This window comes from Rattus norvegicus, chromosome 1, assembly GCF_036323735.1.
Source record: "Rattus norvegicus strain BN/NHsdMcwi chromosome 1, GRCr8, whole genome shotgun sequence".
Classification (NCBI taxonomy): Eukaryota; Metazoa; Chordata; class Mammalia; order Rodentia; family Muridae; genus Rattus; species Rattus norvegicus.
The window spans coordinates 8,463,491-8,483,792 of NC_086019.1; the positions used below are offsets into that span (position 1 = coordinate 8,463,491).

Consider the following 20,302-nt stretch of genomic DNA (forward strand, 5'->3'; position numbering starts at 1 on the left):
AGAAAACCCCAACCAAAACTAACTTTCCCAGTTATGACTAGGGCACGCGCCAGACAGGCCAGGGATGAGTCTGAGTTAAACAGTACTAGAACACTAAATAGGTCGGCCAGAGACGAGCGCGAGCCAGACAGTACTAATCGTAACCGTAATGAGGAACAAGAAAGTGAAGAAGAAAATGACTATGAGGAGGGACCCTCAGATTCGGAAGAGGAAAGCCCTGATCAGGATGAGGGTGGGACCTCGTGTCCCGTATACAAGAAACTTAAACTCAAACACATAAAGGAATTACATTCAGCTGTTAAAAATTATGGTATGAATGCCCCCTTTACCTTGGATATCCTAGAAGGACTTTCGGGGTCTGGGTATTTGACCCCTAGTGAATGGACCAAGGTAGTACAATCTGTCCTCACTAGAGGACAATATTTGACTTGGAAATCTGAATTTATTGATAAAGCGGAGAGCCTTGCTGCTAGAAACAGAAACAATCCCTTAAGTAAATCTGCTTCCTGGACGGCAGATAAGCTATGTGGGAGGGGCTCATTTGCCTCTGAGGAAAAACAGCTGGGGCTGTCTCCTGGTGTACTCGCACAAACGGCGCAGGCGGCTTTGTCCGCTTGGAGAGCAGTCCCGCTACAGGGGCACTCACCACCCCCTTAACTAAAATAATCCAGGGGGCACAAGAGCCCTATGCTCAATTTGTAGGGAGACTACAAGAAGCAGCTGAAAGAATCCTAGGTCAAAATGAAAGTGAAGGGCTTCTCGTTAGACAGCTTGCTCTCGAAAATGCTAACTCGGCGTGTAGAGCCGCACTTCGAGGCAAGACCAAAGACCTTGATATCCCAGGCATGATTAAACTTTGCAAGGATGTCAACTCTTTTTCTCACCAAGTATCTAAATCTATCAGCCTGGCAATTGGGGCTGTGTTCCAAAGAGCTGGAGATTCTGGTCACCCTAGAGGCAGAACATGTTTCAAATGTGGACAACCCGGTCATTTTGCTAGAGAATGCAACATCCCAAAACCTAGCCAGTCCCCCAGCCCTGCTGGATGGCCCACTGCCCTGAGGGTTTGTCCCCGCTGCAGGAAAGGCTGTCACTGGGCCAGGGAATGTCAGTCTAAGACTGACATTAGTGGACAAACCCTCCCTGTGGTCCAGGGAAACGAGCAGGGGGGCCCCACAATGGGGCCCCTATCCACGGGTGACCACCCGCCCCCAAGTGCAGCATCAAGCTCCTGCAACGCCAACTTATCCCGGGCAACAGCAGGAAGCGCAGGAGTGAACCTGTGTTCCTCCACCACCAGGATTATAACCCCTGAGGAAGGGACTGTTATCATAGAATCTGGAAAGTTTGGGCCCCCGCCGCCTGGCATGTTTTTCTTAATAATTGGGCGAGCCTCGAGTGCTCTTCAAGGACTTGTCATCCTTCCCTCTGTAATAGATGCTGATTATTCTGGAGAAATAAAATTTCTAGCCACTGCCACGCAGGGCCCCTTAACGCTTAGAGCCAGACAACGCATTGCACAGGCCTTACCGCTTCCCTTCATGGGGCAGTTCCCTCATAAAGTAAAGGGGCGTGGTTCTTCCTCCCCTGGCTCTTCAGATGTTTATTGGGTGCAAAAATTAACTGATGAAAGACCCATGATGTCTCTTTGGCTTGATGGCAAACAATTTCAGGGCCTTTTAGATACAGGGGCGATACAACAGTGCTCTCCTCTAGACACTGGCCCTCAACCTGGCCCCTTAAGGCTACTGCCACACATTTAAAAGGGATAGGTCAAACACAGGATACACTCCAAAGTTCAAAGCTCCTGACCTGGAAAGATAAAGAGAATAATACAGGCACAGTTAGGCCATTTGTAGTTTCTGGACTCCCTGTTAACCTCTGGGGAAGGGATATTCTTTCCCAGATGGGGGTGATGATGTGTAGTCCCAATGAGGTCATTACTAACCAAATGTTAAGGACAGGATTCCTCCCTGGAAAAGGATTAGGTAGAAATGAACAGGGAATCACAGAACCCTTGACTCCCACGCCCAAAACAGATAGAGGAGGTTTAGGAGCAGACCTTTTTTCATAGAGACCGCTGTTCCTCCTGCACTCCAGGCTGATAAAATATCTTGGAAGTCAAATGATCCAGTCTGGATCGATCAGTGGTCCATGCCTCAAGAAAAGGTTCAAGCGGCCCTACAGTTGGTGCAGGAACAATTATTACAAGGGCACCTTGAACAGTCCACTTCGCCTTGGAACACCCCTATTTTTGTCATAAAAAAGAAAAATGGTTCTTGGAGATTGTTACAAGACCTTAGAGCGGTTAATAAAACTATGGTCCCTATGGGGGCCCTACAACCTGGCTTGCCTTCTCCAATAGCTATTCCTAGAGACTTTTATAAAATAGTCATTGATATAAAAGATTGTTTCTTTTCTATTCCCCTTCATCCGGAGGATTGTGCCCACTTTGCCTTTTCTATCCCTGTCATTAACCATGTGGGCCCTAATCCCCGCTTTCAGTGGCGAGTGTTACCACAGGGGATGGCTAATAGCCCCACCCTATGTCAAAGGTATGTGGCCCAAACTATAGATCCAATAAGGCTGCGTTTCCCCTCTGCTTACATCATTCATTACATAGATGATATCTTGGTTTCCTCTGCTTGTTTACAGGAAACTCAAAAACTAGCCCAAATTATTGTTCTGGCCTTACAAAAAAGGGGTTTCACCATTGCCCCTGAAAAAATTCAGACGCAATATCCCTTTTTGTTTCTTGGATTCCAATTAGAACCTACATCCATTTATTCTCAAAAGCTAACAATTAGAAGATCGCAGCTACATACCTTAAATGATTTTCAAAAACTTTTGGGTGATATTAATTGGCTTAGACCTTACCTTAAGCTAACCACCGGTGATTTAAAACCTCTATTTGCAATTCTGAAGGGTAGCCCTGATCCTAATTCCATTAGGGTTCTGACTCCCGAGGCTGAAAAGTCCCTACTAAAGGTTGAACAGGCTATCAGCCAACAATTCATAGGTTATTTCAGCCCCTCCAAGACACTGTATCTGATCCTTTTCGCTACAAGGTTTACACCCACAGGCCTCCTATGGCAAGATAATCATCCACTAATGTGGATCCACCTGCCCGCAACCCCCCCTAAAATACTTCCTACTTATCCCTCCTTAATTTGCCAGACCATTTTCTTGGGGCTTAAGCTGGCTACTTGCCATTTTGGCCGCGATCCCGATATTATTATTTCTCCATATTCACAGGAGCAGCTTGCTTGGCTGCAGCACAGACATGATGACTGGACAGTCCTGCTGTCTATTTATCAGGGAACATTTGATACTCATTTACCAGGAGATAAATTATTACAGTTCCTCCATGTTACCCCCTTTGTCTTCCCAAAGGTTACACATCTGAAACCTATACCAAATGCCTTAACTGTTTTCATAGATGGATCTAAGAATGGAAAGGCCTCCTTTGTTGTTAAAGATCAAGTTTTTTTTGTCCATACCCCATACGCTTCTGCCCAATTAGTAGAACTTTATAGTGCTTTAGAAATATTTAAATTAATAAATCAATCATTTAACCTTTTTTCTGATAGCCATTATGTAGTCAGAGCTCTCCGAGTCTTGGAGACTGTCTCTACTATACAACCCTCAACACCTACCTTTAAACTATTTTCAGAAATACAAAAACACATAAGGGCCCGGCCAAACCCATTCTTTGTGGGCCATATCAGAGCCCACTCGAATCTGCCCGGTCCTTTAACCAAAGGTAATGATTTAGCTGACAGGGCCACTAGACTGACAATGATTGCTTCTCTTAGTGATTCCTTACAAGAAGCACAGATGGCACATTCACTCCATCACCTTAATGCTCAAACATTGTGGCTTAAGTACAAAATTACTAGAGAACAAGCCAGACAAATTGTCAAAAATTGTAAAAACTGCCTGACCCTACTTCCTGAGCCACACATTGGGGTTAATCCCAGTGGCCTTATCCCGGGAGAAATATGGCAAATGGATGTCACCCATGTCCCATCTTTTGGAAAACTAAAATTTGTACATGTTACCATTGATACATTTAGTGGGTTCATATGTGCCTCTGCACACACAGGAGAGGCCACAAAAGATGTTATTGCTCATATGCTCTACACATTTTCTGTTTTGGGACAACCCAAAATGCTAAAAATGGATAATGGGCCTGGCTATGTTAGTCATAAATTTAAACAATTTTGCTCCCAATTTCAAATAAAACATATTACAGGCATACCTTATAACCCTCAGGGACAAGGAATTGTGGAACGAGCACATCAAACCCTTAAGAATACACTGTTAAAGCTTACTGCCCAAGAAACTCTTTATTCTCTTAAAGGCAGTGCAAAATTTTTATTATCCCATGCCCTTTTTGTTTTGAATTTCTTAACTTTGGATAATCAAGGGCGTTCAGCTGCCGATCGCTTATGGCACCCCTCAACCAAGATGGATCACGCTCACGTTCTTTGGAAGGACCCCCTAACTGGACAGTGGCAGGGTCCTGACCCTGTGATAGTCTGGGGAAAAGGGTCCGCCTGTATTTATAACTCTAAAGAGGGGGGAGCCAGATGGCTCCCTGAAAGATTAATAAAGCTTTACAATAAATTTCAAACAAATTCCAAGATTGATAAAGCCTTATAACAAATTCCAGGGTGGCGCCTGAGAAAAATGCATGTTTTCTTTTTCAGAGCAATGAAGTTCTACTGGATTCTACTGAAACTTCTCTTTCTAACTGTGCTGACATCCGGAACGTCAAGCCCCTATCAGATTTGGAATTACACCTGGGTAATTATAAATGAGGCCGGAGATACCGCCTTTACCACCTCCCACACTGGCCCTAACCCCACCTGGCCACAATTAACTCCAGATTTTTGTAAACTAGCTGCAGGAGGAAATTCTTACTGGGGCCTCGCAGACAAATACTTACCCCTAATTGAAGCCCCTCATGGGTCTAGTTTTAATGAAAGATATGTCGGTTGTGACACTGTCCATCGACGCACCAACATTAGGGAAACTGACTTTTATGTCTGTCCCGGATCCCACAGAGATCGCTCCCTAAACTATAAGTGTGGATACAGGGATCAATTCTATTGTGCCTCCTGGGGGTGTGAAACCACAGGAGACGCATACTGGAAACCTACCTCCTCTTGGGATTATATCACAGTAAAAAAGGGGTGGCACAATTCTAACAGAAACAGTACTCTAACCCAGGAATGCCAGAACACTGAGCCTTCCAAGGGCTGGTGCAACCCTCTTACAATAACTTTTACTGATGCTGGGAAAAAGATCACCCCAGAAAACTGTCATAGGGGGTTTGAGTGGGGTCTCCGGATGTATGTTGCCAATAGAGACCCCGGAGTAACCTTCAAAATTAGATTATTTAAAACCACCCCCAACTTACATAAGGCCTCCATTGGGCCTAACCCTCAATTGCATAGCCAGGGTTCCTTGCCGCCCAGGGTGGTGACTCAGCCCCCCTTTAACACCTCTAGTCCTCCAACTACCCTTTTTCAGCCCACCATACCTGTTGGGCCAATGTCCCCCACAAGCCTGATTTTATCTGTTCTTAACGCCTCAGCTCTTGCCTTGGTATATCATGAACAGGAAACAAATACCTCTATGAGGAATGCTGGATGTGTTTTTCAGCTAACCCTCCTTTCTATGAGGGTATAGCCACTTTTGGCAACATCACATATACTAATAACACTGGTGGTCTCTCTTGGAACACCATAGAACTCACTATCACAGAAGTCTCAAGGATAGGAAGCTGCCTCCTCGGGAAGAACATGCTCCTCCCTAAACAATTATTAGAAATATGTAATCATACCATAATCGTTGACAATCAAAATACATATTTACAAGCCCCCAAGTATACTTATCTAGCATGTTCCACTGGTCTAACCACATATGTTATAACATCTCAATTTTTAAAGACTAAAGATTACTGTGTGCTGGTTCAATTATTTCCCAGACTCAGCATACATGAGCCAGAGACTTTTCTTAAATCCTGGGAAAAGGGCTCGGATATGCCTCACAAGTAAAAAGAGAACCAGTAACTGCCATCACTCTCGCCGTTCTCCTAGGTCTAGGGGCCGCGGGTGCAGGCACTGGCATCGCTTCCCTCGTTACTTCCCATCAATACTATAACCAGCTTAGTGAAGCCATAGATAAGGATATTGCTGAATTAAGAGATGGATTAGCTAACTTAAAAGACTCAGTTGCCTCGTTGTCTGAAGTAGTCTTACAAAATAGAAGAGGCCTAGACTTAATCTTCCTACAACAAGGAGGACTTTGTGCAGCCTTAAAAGAGGAATGCTGTGTTTATGTAGATAAGACTGGACTTGTAGAAGACAGTCTAAAAAAGGTGAGAGATAGCCTAGAAAAACAAAGGAGAGAGAGAGAACAACAAGAGTCTTGGTACCAAAACTGATTTTCTACATCCCCATGGCTCTCTACCTTGTTGCCCTCAATTTTGGGACCCCTTGTGGGCCTACTTTTGTTGATTTCCTTTGGTCCTTGGGCCTTCCAACGACTTACACGCTTTATTAAATCACAAATAGATTCTGCTTTGCCTAGAAATTCTGTTTCAGTACATTATCATCACTTGGAGACCGGAACAGCTGAGGAGAACCAGAGAGACAACGAACAAGATGAGGTGCCTACAACTTATCGGGAGAGGCTCAATTTCCACAATCTCTTATATTAATGCCATCTGGCCCTTGCTCTTTCGCCCCTGGGCTCAAGTGAGAGGAATGAGAAGATGACCTGATGTAGCTATCCTCAGGGACAGGCAACTTCCTCTGACCCTTGACCAATCTAAGACAGGAACCTTGGGGGCGACAAGGTGATCCTATGACAGATAAGGCTGGGGTTTGAGAGGTCGATCCTAAGACAGAGGTGCCTACACCCCGTTTAAACGTGCGGGCCGGTCAAATGCTCCTCTGCCCAGTTTCTCCCCCAATAACACACACGTATAGCCCAGAACGGTGTGTTACAGCATAAGTTCATTCCTAGCCATTGGGGTGCAGTCCTAACTGCAAGAGTGGCTTGCCATGGCCGAGCTGGGCACTCTGTGAGGCATGTCTGATCTCTCTCAGACCACTACTTCCACCTAATGGTTTTTTTTTTTTTTAAAGAAAAATGGGGGAGATGCACGGAGCCATATTGGATTTGGGCCTAGCCGCTTTTTGACTGCATGGTTCAAAGTGACTCTGGGCTGTTTGGCCACAGAGACTCACCCCGAAGATGACTGCCATAAATCTTAAGATTGTTGGATAAAGCCTCTCCCATGAATTTACGGCACAGGAGTATAACATTCAAGGGATGCCTCAGCTCGAGCAGATACCAGTTATCTCCTCAGTCAACACCCAGTGTCTCCACCACCTGACCTCATCGCCTGACTTCTTTGCCTCCAGCTATCACTGCCTATACCCTCATCTCCCTCTCCTTCATATTTCACAAAGGTCACTCCCCCTACCTGAAAGTCTTAAAAGCTGCAATGTTCATCCCAATAAATGAGACCTTGACAACAGAACTTTTGCTTGGTCTCCTTCTTCTCTTCACCCCCATTTTGGCCCACAGGTAGAAAGCCTCTTCGGGACCCTGAATAACTGGGTCCCCGCTGGCGGGGACATATAACATTTAAGGAACATTTAATGGAAGTGGATTGAAGTGTTATTTTTTTTCATCTTTATTAAATTGAGTATTTCTTATTTACATTTTGATTGTTATTCCCCTTCCTGGTTTCCAGGCCAACATTCCTCTAACCCCTCCCCCTTCCCTTCTATATGGGTGTTCCCCTCCTCATCCTCCCCCCATTGCCACCCCCCCCCCCAACAATCACATTCACTGGGGCTTCAGTCTTGGCAGGACCAAGGGCTTCCCCTTCCACTGGTGCTCTTACTAGGCTATTCATTGCAACCTATGAGGTTGGAGCCCAGGGTCAGTCCATGTATAGTCTTTAGGTAGTGGCTTAGTCCCTGGAAGCTCTGGTTGCTTGGCATTGTTGTACATATGGGGTCTTGAGCTCTTCCAGTCCTTTCTCTGATTCCTTCAACGGGGGTCTCGTTCTCAGTTCAGTGGTTTGCTGCTAGCATTCGCCTATGTATTTGCTGTATTCTGGCTGTGTCTCTCAGGAGAGATCTACATCCGGTTCCTGTCTGCCTGCACTTCTTTGCTTCATCCATCTTATCTAGTTTGGTGGCTATATATGTATGGGCCACATGTGGGGCAGGCTCTGAATGGGTGTTCCTTCTGCCTCTGTTCTAAACTTTGCCTCCCTATTCCCTGCCAAGGGTATTCTTGTTCCCCTTTTAAAGAAGGAGTGAAGCATTTGCATTTTGGTCATCCTTCTTGAGTTTCATGTGTTCTGTGTATCTAGTATAATTCAAGCATTTGGGCTAATAGCCACTCATCAATGAGTGCATACCATGTCTGTTTTTCTGTAATTGGGTTACCTCACTCAGGATGTTATTTTCCAGTTCCATCCATTTGCCTATGAATTTCATAAAGTCATTGTTTCTTATCTTTACACAGAGCAATTTAATACTATCAATTCAACAATACTAAGAAGTATTGATTGAATGTTAACTTCAGAGTAAAGAATGGGTTCTGCTGTGCCTCCACAGGGAATGTGATGAGATTTTGCCAGCATTAGACTTACTCTAAGCTCAACAACATACCAAACTGACACAGTGGTGTGGATAGAATAAAGGGAGAGCAAAAGTAGAGAAGAATCTGTTCTACTAGAGGGAAAGAGCATAGGAGCCATGGGGACTGCTACATGATCAAACAGATGCATGTGGGAGATCTCAGATGAGCTAAGAGTTTTACAGTGAGAGGGCAGGACTGAGGCAGGAAGAGGACAAAGCCTGAGAGGTCGTGCTGGAGCAGGAGATGGAGATTGTAAAATTAAAGTCCTCACAAACTGGGTAAATTTGAGGTAATTTAATCTAGAAGGCAGAGGGAGAAAATATTTAACAAGAAAATAAAATATGAACATTTTGCCTTGGCAAAGCTATAAGATAGTACAGCGACAGTGATGATAGGCAGGTTCAAGGTTCAAGACTGAAACTGGAACAGAAGCATTTGAAAAGCATGAACTAGAATAAATACTGAGGCATGAAAATTTGCAGGATGTAGTGAGCCGTATTGGATTTGGGCCTGGATAGCTCAAAGTGGCTATGTGACTCTTGGCCACACATACTCCTAAGAGCCTCTCCCATGTATTTACTGCACAGGAAGAAAAGACCAAGTAGTAAACACCCTGTATCTCCACTGCATGACCTCTGCTGAGCCCTGCTGATGCCTGTGGAACAAACACACCTGGACCACACCTGGGTGGTGGTCAATTTACTTCTGCCTTTTACTTCCTCAGCCTTTATCCTGGAGATTTAGGCTGGTCTTCTCAGATTTCTCCCTAATTAATTCAGATCTCGAAGTCGGTCTTTTGTCACGAGCCAGGGTTTCCCACTGTGCTTCCCAGATATTTTCTACCTGGGGAACTTGGGTATATAAGTGGTGAATAAAGCTACAGGAGTGGCTCTCTCTCTCTCTTCCTCTCCTGGCTTGACACAAATAACCTGTGTGTGTGTGCTTCTTTCATCCCGTAGGCTTTCGCCCGATTCTCGGTACCAGGTCGGTGCTGGCGCCGACAGCAGGATTTGAAAATTAAAGTGACTATGGGTATATTGGGGAAAAACAAACAGGTGAGACACCTGTCATGTATGTCTTAAGTATCAAAATAATAGGTAGGTAATACCATCTGCCAATCTGTTATGTGTCTCACTATTGATTTGAGAAGGGGACCAGTAGAAATGGGGTGCTTTTGAAATGAAAACATGGGTGCAGGTGCTGAAAGTCTATCACATACAGAGATGTGGTCCAGAGTCCCAGGTAATCTACTGTTAAAATAGTGAGTATGGTTGCTGTCATTATGAAAAAATATAAAATGAAAAACATCACATCCTGAGGAAAGAAATAGAAATTGAGATGGATGGACAGAGAAAATGCAATATCTGGAGGAAGGAAGATATCCAGGGAGAAGATGTTCAGAAGCCAAAAGATCAGAACCTGCAGGAAGCAGGGGTCATCAATAGTGGCAAGGCTGCCTGTGTTTACCAACCGGAAGGTACAAACATTAATTTCTGAGAAAAATAAAGATAAGATTATTTTTAATAGTCTTAGTGGTAGTGGAGAGTCCTGACTTGGGACTTTGGTGGAAGCAACACAAAGGCTGAAAAAGGACTCCATTTCTGTGAGAAGAACATTAGCATGTCACAAGGTGTGGAAACACCAGTGAAGAGGGACAGTTTTAAAATACAGTAGAGGGATAAATATAGAGGAGACGGATGAGGATGTATGCGCGAGCTCAAGATCTGCTGGAAATAGAAGCCTCATCCTTGAGGCTAGAGAAGTGAAGACATGAGTGTGAAGCTTATCCCACGTCAGCTCCAATTATCTTTGGGATGTAGACAGCATCTCCACCAGCAACAAGGAGAAGGACACTAGAAATCTGCACAGTGTGGTTAAAATCTTGATACACATAGGTGAATAGCAGCATGCTAGGCAGAGACACAGATCTTGTTGAACTTGGGAAATGGTCTCTCTGAGGGAAGAAACCCTTAAATTATCCTGGTGCCAAAATGTATCTGTTACTTTTTGTAACTTTGACTAATTTGCCTGTAGAAGCGAGAAATTGCTTCTAAGATTTATATGCTGGAAACTCTATTGGGAATCTGCTTTATTGTTAGTATGGTGTATATCTAAGGATGCTTCAGCTGGTTGCAACCTATAACATGCTTCCCAAACTATAATAAGAAGTAGGCAGTCAGTGGCATCCTTATGAGCACACATCTAAACTGGGCAAAAATGCTCAAATGATTAACAAAAGAATTAAGAAAACAGGGGTGAAAGTAAGAAAGATTAACAAAATAATAGAACTTGGACCAATCGGATAGCGATTCTTCCAGTTTTGCCAAATTTAATTTATCTGTCCTTAGAGAGAACTTGACATCTCTCTTTTCTTGTGGAAAGAAGTAACTGCCTTCATGTGCTGCTGGTGTAGACAGCTAATTAAATTAAACAAAACCAAACACTAGTATAGAAGGTTTCATTAACAGGCCTCTGCGGATCACTCACACAGTTACGTCTGTCAAGGGAGAATATTATAGAAAGAACATCACATTCAGGGAGCACACAGTGTTGTTAGTGTTATGCTTCAGTAGCGTGGGACCTGATACCATCCCTTAACATGTCTGTGCCCTTAAACAAACTCAAAGGAGAGAAAACATTTTGGTCTTTTTCAGAAGTTAAAAGAGACTTAAGGACAAACAGACTGGATTGCAAGGAGAAGATTGCAAGAATCCACCAATTCCTGGTTCTGCTCTTGCTGGATTCACTAAGCCAATTAGCAGGATTGTGGTGGTAGACATGTTTAGTCCCACCCCTCAGAAAGCAGAGGCAGACAGGTCTGTGTGAGTTTGAGGTCAGCTTTGTCTACATAGTAAGTTCCAGGCCAGAGCTACAGAGGGAGACCTTGTAACAAACAAACACAAAGCCAATTAACTAAGTAGGTTAAAGACAAATGTCATAGTTCCAAGAAGACGGTGTTTCAATATGGCCAATACTGGTCAAGAAAGATCTGTTGTCATCTCTGCCTTCTCTAGACAGCTCTTCTATTAGAATAGATAGGAGATAGATAGATAGATAGATAGATAGATAGATAGATTAGATAGATGATAGATAGATAGATACATAATAGATTAGATAGATAGATAGATGATAGATAGATAGATAGATACATAATAGATTAGATAGATAGATAGATAGATACATAGATTTGATAGATAGATAGATGATAGATTGATAAGTTGTAAGTGAATAATGTATTAAATCTATTTGCATATTTCTAACAAACATATTTCTTTTATATGCATAAGAATGAAATTGGCTGCCCAATTTCTCAGTTTTGTTTGGTAGGTTGGCAATGAATATATTAACTGTGCTACTAGATAAATTCTTTTAAGGGTCTCAATTTCTCCATTAGTATAATAAGATGGTTTAACTAAATTGCAGATAGAAGTGAAAATTTTCCACTAAAATTAGATGATTATAGTTACTTGAGTTTCATAAACAAAATCATTTTGAAGCTACCAGAGGGCTTAATAAAAGACTATGCTTTTAAGGCCAGCAAAATGGATTAGCACCATGCCTGAAAAACTTAATTGATCTCTGGAACATACATGGTAAAAGGGGAGAGATAACTTTTGTCGGTTTGAATAGGAATGCCCCTGATAGACTCATGTGTTTGAATGTTTGTCCATAGGAAGTGGCACTATTGGGCAGTGTGGCCTTATTGGACTAGATGTGACCTTGTAGGATATGTGTCACTGTGAGGTGTTTTTTTTGAGATTTTATAGGCTCAATCTCCACCCAGTGTGGCTCAGAGTCTCCTTCTGCGGCCTGCAGGCCAAGATGTAGAACTTGTAGCTCCTTTTCTAACCCCATGTCTACCTCTGAAACTGTAAGCCAGCCTCAGTTAAATGCTGTCCTTTATAAGTGTTGTCGTGGTCATGATGTGTCTTCACAGAAATGGAAACCAAAACTAAAACATAACTCCTAAAACTTGTGCAATGCCATGTGTATCCACACCTGAACCACACAATATAAAGCTGTGGTTTCTTGTTGCTGTTGTCTTTTTCTTTTTTTTTTAGAAAAGTTATTCTTTGACTGATGAACAATGACCAAAAGCAGGAGAATGAACAAGCTGCAGTTTTGCCCTTCCTAGTCAATAGAGCTAGGGATCTTTTCACATACTGTAATTCTCTACTTCTACATGATAGTCTGTAGCAAGTCTTCTACAGTTAGGCAACTAGTTTGTAAATGGAAAATTCTCCATATTAAAAAAAAATGGAAAGAGAAAATGGCGGTCATTGCTCGAAGAAGAAGAAGAAGAAGAAGAAGAAGAAGAAGAAGAAGAAGAAGAAGAAGAAGAAGAAGAAGAAGAAGAAGAAGAAGAACAAGAAGAAGAAGAAGAAGAAGAAGAAGAAGAAGAAGAACAAGAAGAAGAAGAAGAAGAAGAAGAAGAAGAAGAAGAAGAAGAAGAAGAAGAAGAAGAAGAAGAACAAGAAGAAGAAGAAGAAGAAGAAGAAGAAGAAGAACAAGAAGAAGAAGAAGAAGAAGAAGAAGAAGAACAAGAACAAGAAGAAGAAGAAGAAGAACAAGAACAAGAAGAACAAGAAGAACAAGAACAAGAAGAACAAGAAGAACAAGAAGAAGAACAAGAAGAAGAACAAGAAGAAGAAGAACAAGAAGAACAAGAACAAGAAGAACAAGAACAAGAAGAAGAACAAGAAGAAGAACAAGAAGAAGAACAAGAAGAACAAGAAGAACAAGAAGAAGAACAAGAAGAAGAACAAGAAGAACAAGAAGAAGAAGAAGAAGAAGAAGAAGAAGAAGAAGAAGAAGAAGAAGAAGAAGAAGAAGAAGAAGAAGAAGAAGAAGAAGAAGAAGAAGTTGGAATAAAATGAAAACAGTGGGAAAAAAATGGTCTTACATCACTGGCATTAGGCATGTCATTCATGGACCAGGCATTTCCTCCTCAGTTTATATAAAATCACCCCTAGAAATGTGCTAAGATGCCATTGGATCATGCTAGTGAAGTTTAAAAGCATATTCTTTTATTAAGCCGTCTGGTAGCTTCAAAATGATTTTGTTTATGAAACTCAAGTAACTATAATCATCTAATTTTAGTGGAAAATTTTCAATTCATTCTTGTTTTAATTTTCAGTTCACAAAATATTTTCCCACTTAATTTTTCTCATAGGTTGTTGATATTTCTCAATAACCTGCTTGGTGAACAACTTTATCATTACTAACAGCAAAATCTTGCTATCTACTGAGGAGAGGAAACACCCAAGACTCCCAGAACACAGTGTTTAACACCAATTCCAGATTGTTTTATAGTATAATGAAGTCAATCCTTTAAAGAAAGTAGGTTTTAACAGAAAGAAGAAAAGAATTTCACCCCAAATTATTTCTGTCTAAAAGAAATCCAGGGACAAAAAGGGAGTAGAGACTGCAGGAATGGCTGACCAGTGACTGACCCAACTTGGGATCCATCCCATGGGCAGGCACCAATCCCTGACACTATTACTGACACTATGTTGTGCTTGCAGACAGGACTCCAGCATGGCTGTCCTCCGAGATGCTCTATCCACCAGCTGACTAAGACAGATGTAGGCACCTACAGCCAGCCATTGGACCGAGGTCAAGGACCCCTATGGAAAAGTTAAAAGAAGGATTGAGGGAACTGAAGGAGATTGCAACCCCATAGAAAGAACAACTGTGTCAACGCTCCTGGACCCCTGAGAACTCCTAAAACTGAGCCACCAACCAAAGAGCATACACAGGCTGGTCCAAGACTCTAGCACATTTGTAGCAGAGGACCACCTTGTCTGGTCTCAGTGGGAAAAGATGTCCCTAGTCCTGTAGAAACTTGATGCCACAGGGAAGGGGGATATGCGGGCTGCCTTCTCAGAGGTGAAGGGGATGGGAGATGGAGGAAGAACTCTGCAAGGGGGGATGGGGAGAAGGGGCAACATTTGGGATGTAAATAAATAAAACAAGTAATAAAAATGCACAAAAACAGAAAGATTAGGGAGAGTCAAAATTGGAAAATTCTCATAGAAGTCTTTTATAAGAAAAAAAAAATCCCTAATGTACACTTTACTGACTCGCCTCTTTGTATTACACCACTTTGCTTTTAATAGTCATATAATCAACTTCACTTCCTCCTACAAGAATTGTTGCTGTTTGCACCATTTCCCCATACTGTACAAATCTCCCCTGTGGTTGATTTTTCTATATACCATTATGTGACATAGTCTAGTGCTGCCATAACATGATGCCACAGGCTGAATATCTTCAAAGTAAAAAAGTATTTCTATAGGTCTGGAGGCCAGAAGTCAAGATAATAATGCCATCAGGACGATTCCACTGAAATCCTCCTCCCCCTCCTCCTTCCCCCTTCCTCCTCTCCCTCCTCCTCCTCCTCCTTCTTCTTCAACCAATTTTATTCATCATCAATTTCATTTTATTGATTAGCCATTCCCAGATCTAAATCCCCAATCAAGTGCCTCAGAAGCCCCAAATAGACTAAAATACACAAAAAGAACACTAAAATACTCATTGGCACAAAATGAATGATCAAGGTCAAAGGGGAAAAAAGCTAGCAGTGTTAACCACTTAATCTCATGGGAAATGGTTGTTCTGGCAGTATATGTTAGTCTGTAACCATTCCATTGGAAAAGGAGGCAAGAAATCAGTGTCATCCTGTGCTACACATCGAGTTGATAGCTAGCCTGAAGTATACCACCTTTGAGGGGAAGCTGTTAAAAGAATTGGAACCGCAGGCTTCAGCCAGAGATAGACCTCTGTGGGGTGTGGCCCTGCAGGTTCTAGTGGAGGCCCTAGTTGGGGACTCAGCATCTGTCACACCATCATTTCTGTCCGTTGCCATCTGTCCAGGCACCTAGGTATTCAAATATGGACCGTGAGGTTTCTGGAATGAATCCACCATTTGGTGATGCTCCTGGTGCAGCCAGGAGTCTGAAAGGGAAGGGGATTTGGGGGAAGCAGTTTTGTGCTGCATATTGGAGTAGCCCCATGGGGAAGGAGGATCAGCAACTGTGCTTACAGCTGGTTGAGAATTTGGGTTGATTGATGGGAATGAGCCTGTACGTCCAGCTTGGTGGCTGGCAGCAGAATGCTATGTGGATAGCAGAAGAGGTATCATCCCCTGGCAGACTGCTGCAGCCTGGACAAGGGAGAGCACATCTCCTGCTCCAAGGATGACTGGATGAACCAAGCCTCAACTTGCTCCTCCTTTAGTTTGAGTCTGGTGGCCATGATCTTTCGAGCCTTGAGGACTTGGTATGGTTCTATCTTGAAGAGTTGTTCCAGCTCCCAAAGCTGCTCCCAACTGTACTTCTGGTCCAGGGGACTCGGGGTATGGGAAGTCAGAGAATGTGGAAATGCTTCCATCTCGTCTGTAGGTCACTTCGGGTGTGACTGAATGTATGCTCTATGAATTTAGGATGGAGAGATGGCTCAGTGGTTAAGAGCACTGACTGCCCTTCCAGAGGTCCTGAGTTCAATTCCCAGCCATCACATGGTGGCTCACGACCATCTTTAATGGGACCTGATGCCCTCTGCTGGTGCGTCTGAGGACAGCCAATGTCCTCACATACATAAAGTAAATCTTTGCCAGAGGTCTGTCTTCTAAGTTTATAGCCGAGGTGCCTTGTTATTGCCTTCATGTTGGCGTGCAGAGAGAAAGGCCTGTCTACTGCCTTCCTTTCTTATGAGGATAGCCCTTTGGAGATAAATAGCCTCATTTAACCTAAATGTATATATTTAGGCATCTATTCCCCACCATGAAAGTTAGTACTTTAACATGGATTAGAGGGACCACAATTTTGTAGATAGCACAATGAACAATTCTACCCAGATTTTATGCCAAATTGTAAGAAATAACCTTGACTCTTCCTTTTCCTGTCATTCTATATTCAGTCCATATAATCTTCAAAATATAAGCGTATGCCTGGGATTTCTCATCACCCTAACTACAGACAAAGGCCCACCTATCTGGTTTCTCTAAGTTTTCCTTTGGCATTGCAAATCAGATCAATCTTTTGTGTAAACTATCAATGACTTCCAGATTGCTTCGACTACCTTCTTGCCTCCTTCCTAGGCTCAAGGCAGTTGTAAAGTCGTAAGACTCAAAAAGAGTAAGGTTAGCAGCTCTTCACAATCTCCAAGCAATTCCCCCCACCCCCACCCCCACCCCAACCCCCAAGTATAATTTGCCCCATGAGGCTCCCACCACTCAGTTTTCACTTGCTGCTCTTTGAACACAAATAGTCACACTTCAGAGAACCTCTGGGCAGTCTCTGGGGCTCTAAGTTCATTAAATGTTCTGATAAACAATGTATCTATTTTAGCATAATAAGGCTATTTATCCATGAGATATGTTTATACGAAACACTAATTTGTTGTTTATTTGAAATTCAAATTTAATTGGGAGCCCTATATTGTCATTGGCTAAAACTGGCAATCCTACTATAATATGCACTTCTTAATATGCACATACAACAGATAGAAAGGGACAAGTGGATGCATGGTCTCAGTCTAAGAGTTTCTGTCAGATTAAAAAGTGCAAATTACACATATAGAAGAGAACTGCCTGGTCTGGCCTCAGTGGAAGAAGATGTGTCTAATCCTTGAGAGACTTCAGGCCCCAGGGAAGGGGGAGGCATGTGTGGGGATAGAGCACCCTCTCAGAGGCAAGAGGGAGGAGGAATGGGATGAGGAACTGTGGAAGGCGGGACCAGGAGGGAACGCAATGGTTGGAATGTAAACAAATAAAATAATTTTTGATTACCTTGTTAATCTCTACCACCGTAAACAAGCAAACAAACTGCCAAGTTAGTTGCCCTCTAGAAACCATAGAAGTGCAACGCTAAAGAACCCATGAGAATCTGAATAACAGACATGGAGTCAGTTAATGCTTCCTGGGTACAAATGAACACCAAGTAGGAGTAAGCCTCGTCCTCTTTATTCTGAGTTTGCAATAGCCAAGGAGTTGGCCACCTTCGCTTGTGTTTTGCTAATACTCAATTACAGGCCGAAGAGTGGGGGAAACTCAAAGTAGGAAAGAGAAAGCTTTATTTGAGCGTCTTCATTGCCACTTCTTGGCACAGGAACATTGTGGTCAGGCTCCATAGTGGTGGATGAGGGAAGTAAGCATTGGTTCCAACAAATCACACTGAGCAACAGGTCTCACGTGGGAGGTGTATTAAAGGAATGGGCGAGGGGGACACAGGGGCTGCCTCTGGGAAGAGGAAGGGAAGAAGGGGTTGGGTGGGGGAGGGGATAAAAGCAGTTTTTTTAATCGTCTGTGTCAGTGCATATCAGAGTATGCAACAATGGAAATGTGTTACCGCCTCTAGGCAGCTAGTGATGAAGTGTCTTGTTATCTTAGAGTCTCTCCGACAATGCCTGATTGCTAACAGTGGATACGTCCCAAGATAGGTGAAGGGTGGAGTGTTTAGTCTAGTCTGGTTGGTCCTAAATTAGTTGAATCAAAAGGGGATTTAGCTCAGTGGTAGAGCGCTTGCCTAGGAAGCGCAAGGCCCTGGGTTCGGTCCCCAGCTCCGAAAAAAAAAAAAAAAAAAGGAAAAAGTTAGAAAAGCCACCCTCCATTATCATTCAAGTCCTGGCCCTTGTGACTTTTCATCTTACTGGACAGTTAATAGAGACACTGTTAGGGCTTCCAGAAGCCTAACTGACAATAGGCTTGCTTTCTTGGCTTGGCTTCCTGGAGATGTTATTGGAGGTGATATGTTAAGGCTCCACTTTTCTTTATAAAATGAGTCTTTGGCTCTGAAGCTGAACTATGCAAATCAGTGTCCCCTAGACACACATTAGAATTTAAATTCAGTAAAATTAAAGCCCATTGTATCCATACCGCTAACCACATCCCAGCCACAAGCAACCCCATATGGGTGATGGCTACCAAATTGGGTAATGCAGAAACGAAAGATTCTCCACGCTGCCAAAAGTTCTATTGAAGAGCACCTGAGAGATGACAAAATGTTTTTAAACTTTGCTCATTAGACAACAAAACACCCCTAGGAAAAAGCAGTACCATTACCTCCCTACTGGAAACTCTCCACCTCCACACTTTCCCTGTGAGAACCATTTGCTCTGTTTTTCCACAACTCCGACACCATTCATTCTCTTTCTTAATTGGCAGACTGTGCGTTTGTCCAGTTTATGAGTTCCTAGTTTGCTGGGTTGATGGTCTCCTTTTCTCACAAGTACCTTTTAAAGTTACTCCAGTGAACACTTACGGAATCCTCTTATTCTGCTTTCCTTGAATTGCTTTTCTCTAGCTACCCAGCATTAGCCAGTAGCCAACATATTCCTAGTGTGCTGACACTCCCAAATGCCACGATTTCCCTGATGGAGCTCCCGACCCAGCTGAGCCATTAGCCCCTCTGATGGGAATTAAGTAAGAAATTCTTTAGTCTCAAAGAACAGGAAATCTTTTACTTCCTGGACCATTAGTCTGCAATAAGTAACTGTTACTTTGTATCCAGAGACAGAACAGGAAATCTTTTACTTCCTGGGCCATTGGTCTGCAATAAGTAACTGTTACTTTGTATCTGGAGGCAGCAGCCACTTTATACAAGGTCAGGCAACTCATGCAAAGGTAGTGAGAGAGTAAAGATACCCAGAGTAACAGAGATCAGACATGGGTTGCAGACTCAGGTTTCCTACAATGCTACAACCTTGATGCTGATACCCAAGGCCTGGTATTCCCATTGCCCTCCAGGTTCATGGCATTTAGCCGTTGTCCTTCCAATATATTTTCTTATGGGCTCAGAGTAATCTGAGTTGATTTCCCAAGATTTGCAAGCAAATGAAACCTATCCAGCATACACTTTGGCAAGGGAAATTTTGGTGCCATCTATTTAGGGCCTTTGCTTTCCCAAAGTGTCACAACATATGACCACTAAGCTCACATCTTTGAGACAGTTCAATATTTGTTACACCTAAGGGCTCATCTCCTGAGAGGAAATGAAGGAACATGTGGAAAGTAGGTTATAACTGGTATATCATAAAGAACTATGATTAATAATGCCCACCTTCCAAGCCCTACAGTAAAAGATAGAAAAAAAACACATTTTTTACTGAACATTTCAGTAATATTACATAGATCATTAAAGTTTCATAATCATTTATAAAACAACTCTTTTAAAATCTGTTTATGTTTATCTATTCTGTAAATATTTATTAAACATCTTTTGTAGGGTGGGTACTAAGAAAGATATTGTGATGCTTAAATTCCATGAACACATGCCAAACACCTTCCTGGATTCAATGAGATACACGTTAGAAAGGCCATCCTAACCCTTCCTCTGCTGCTGCACATCCTATACAATGTGCATCTCAGAGCATCCTATACAGTGTGGTACCCTGTAGTAAGGAATGTCTCGCTTTCCTCCCAAAAGCACCTGCAACGGCTTGTCTCCTAGGTAGGGAGACATCTGCTCTCTTTTAAAGATGAATACATCTATCTTCCTTACCTCTCTTCATGCTAATTCAATTTTCTGTATACAAGCTTTATCTGCAATTTGTTTACATGCTAAGTAAAAGATAATCTGGTGAAAAGAAAAAAAAAAACTCTTCTCTTTCTCTAGGCATAATGACG

At 42.7% G+C, this 20,302-nt stretch overlaps 1 long non-coding RNA gene across 4 annotated transcripts; it reads right to left on the minus strand.

The window, feature by feature from the left end:
• Positions 1–1,586: 1,586 nt before the first annotated feature.
• Positions 1,587–7,643, minus strand: LOC134484944 (uncharacterized). Of its 4 annotated transcripts, none has more exons than XR_010062752.1 (4): positions 6,481–7,643; positions 4,952–5,084; positions 2,063–2,248; positions 1,587–1,812 (listed from the first exon to the last, which is right to left on the minus strand). It is a non-coding gene; the product is annotated as an uncharacterized LOC134484944 (long non-coding RNA). The 4 variants fall into 4 exon arrangements; XR_010062753.1 differs by lacking the exon at positions 6,481–7,643 and adding an exon at positions 5,549–6,440; XR_010062751.1 differs by lacking the exon at positions 4,952–5,084.
• Positions 7,644–20,302: the final 12,659 nt, after the last annotated feature.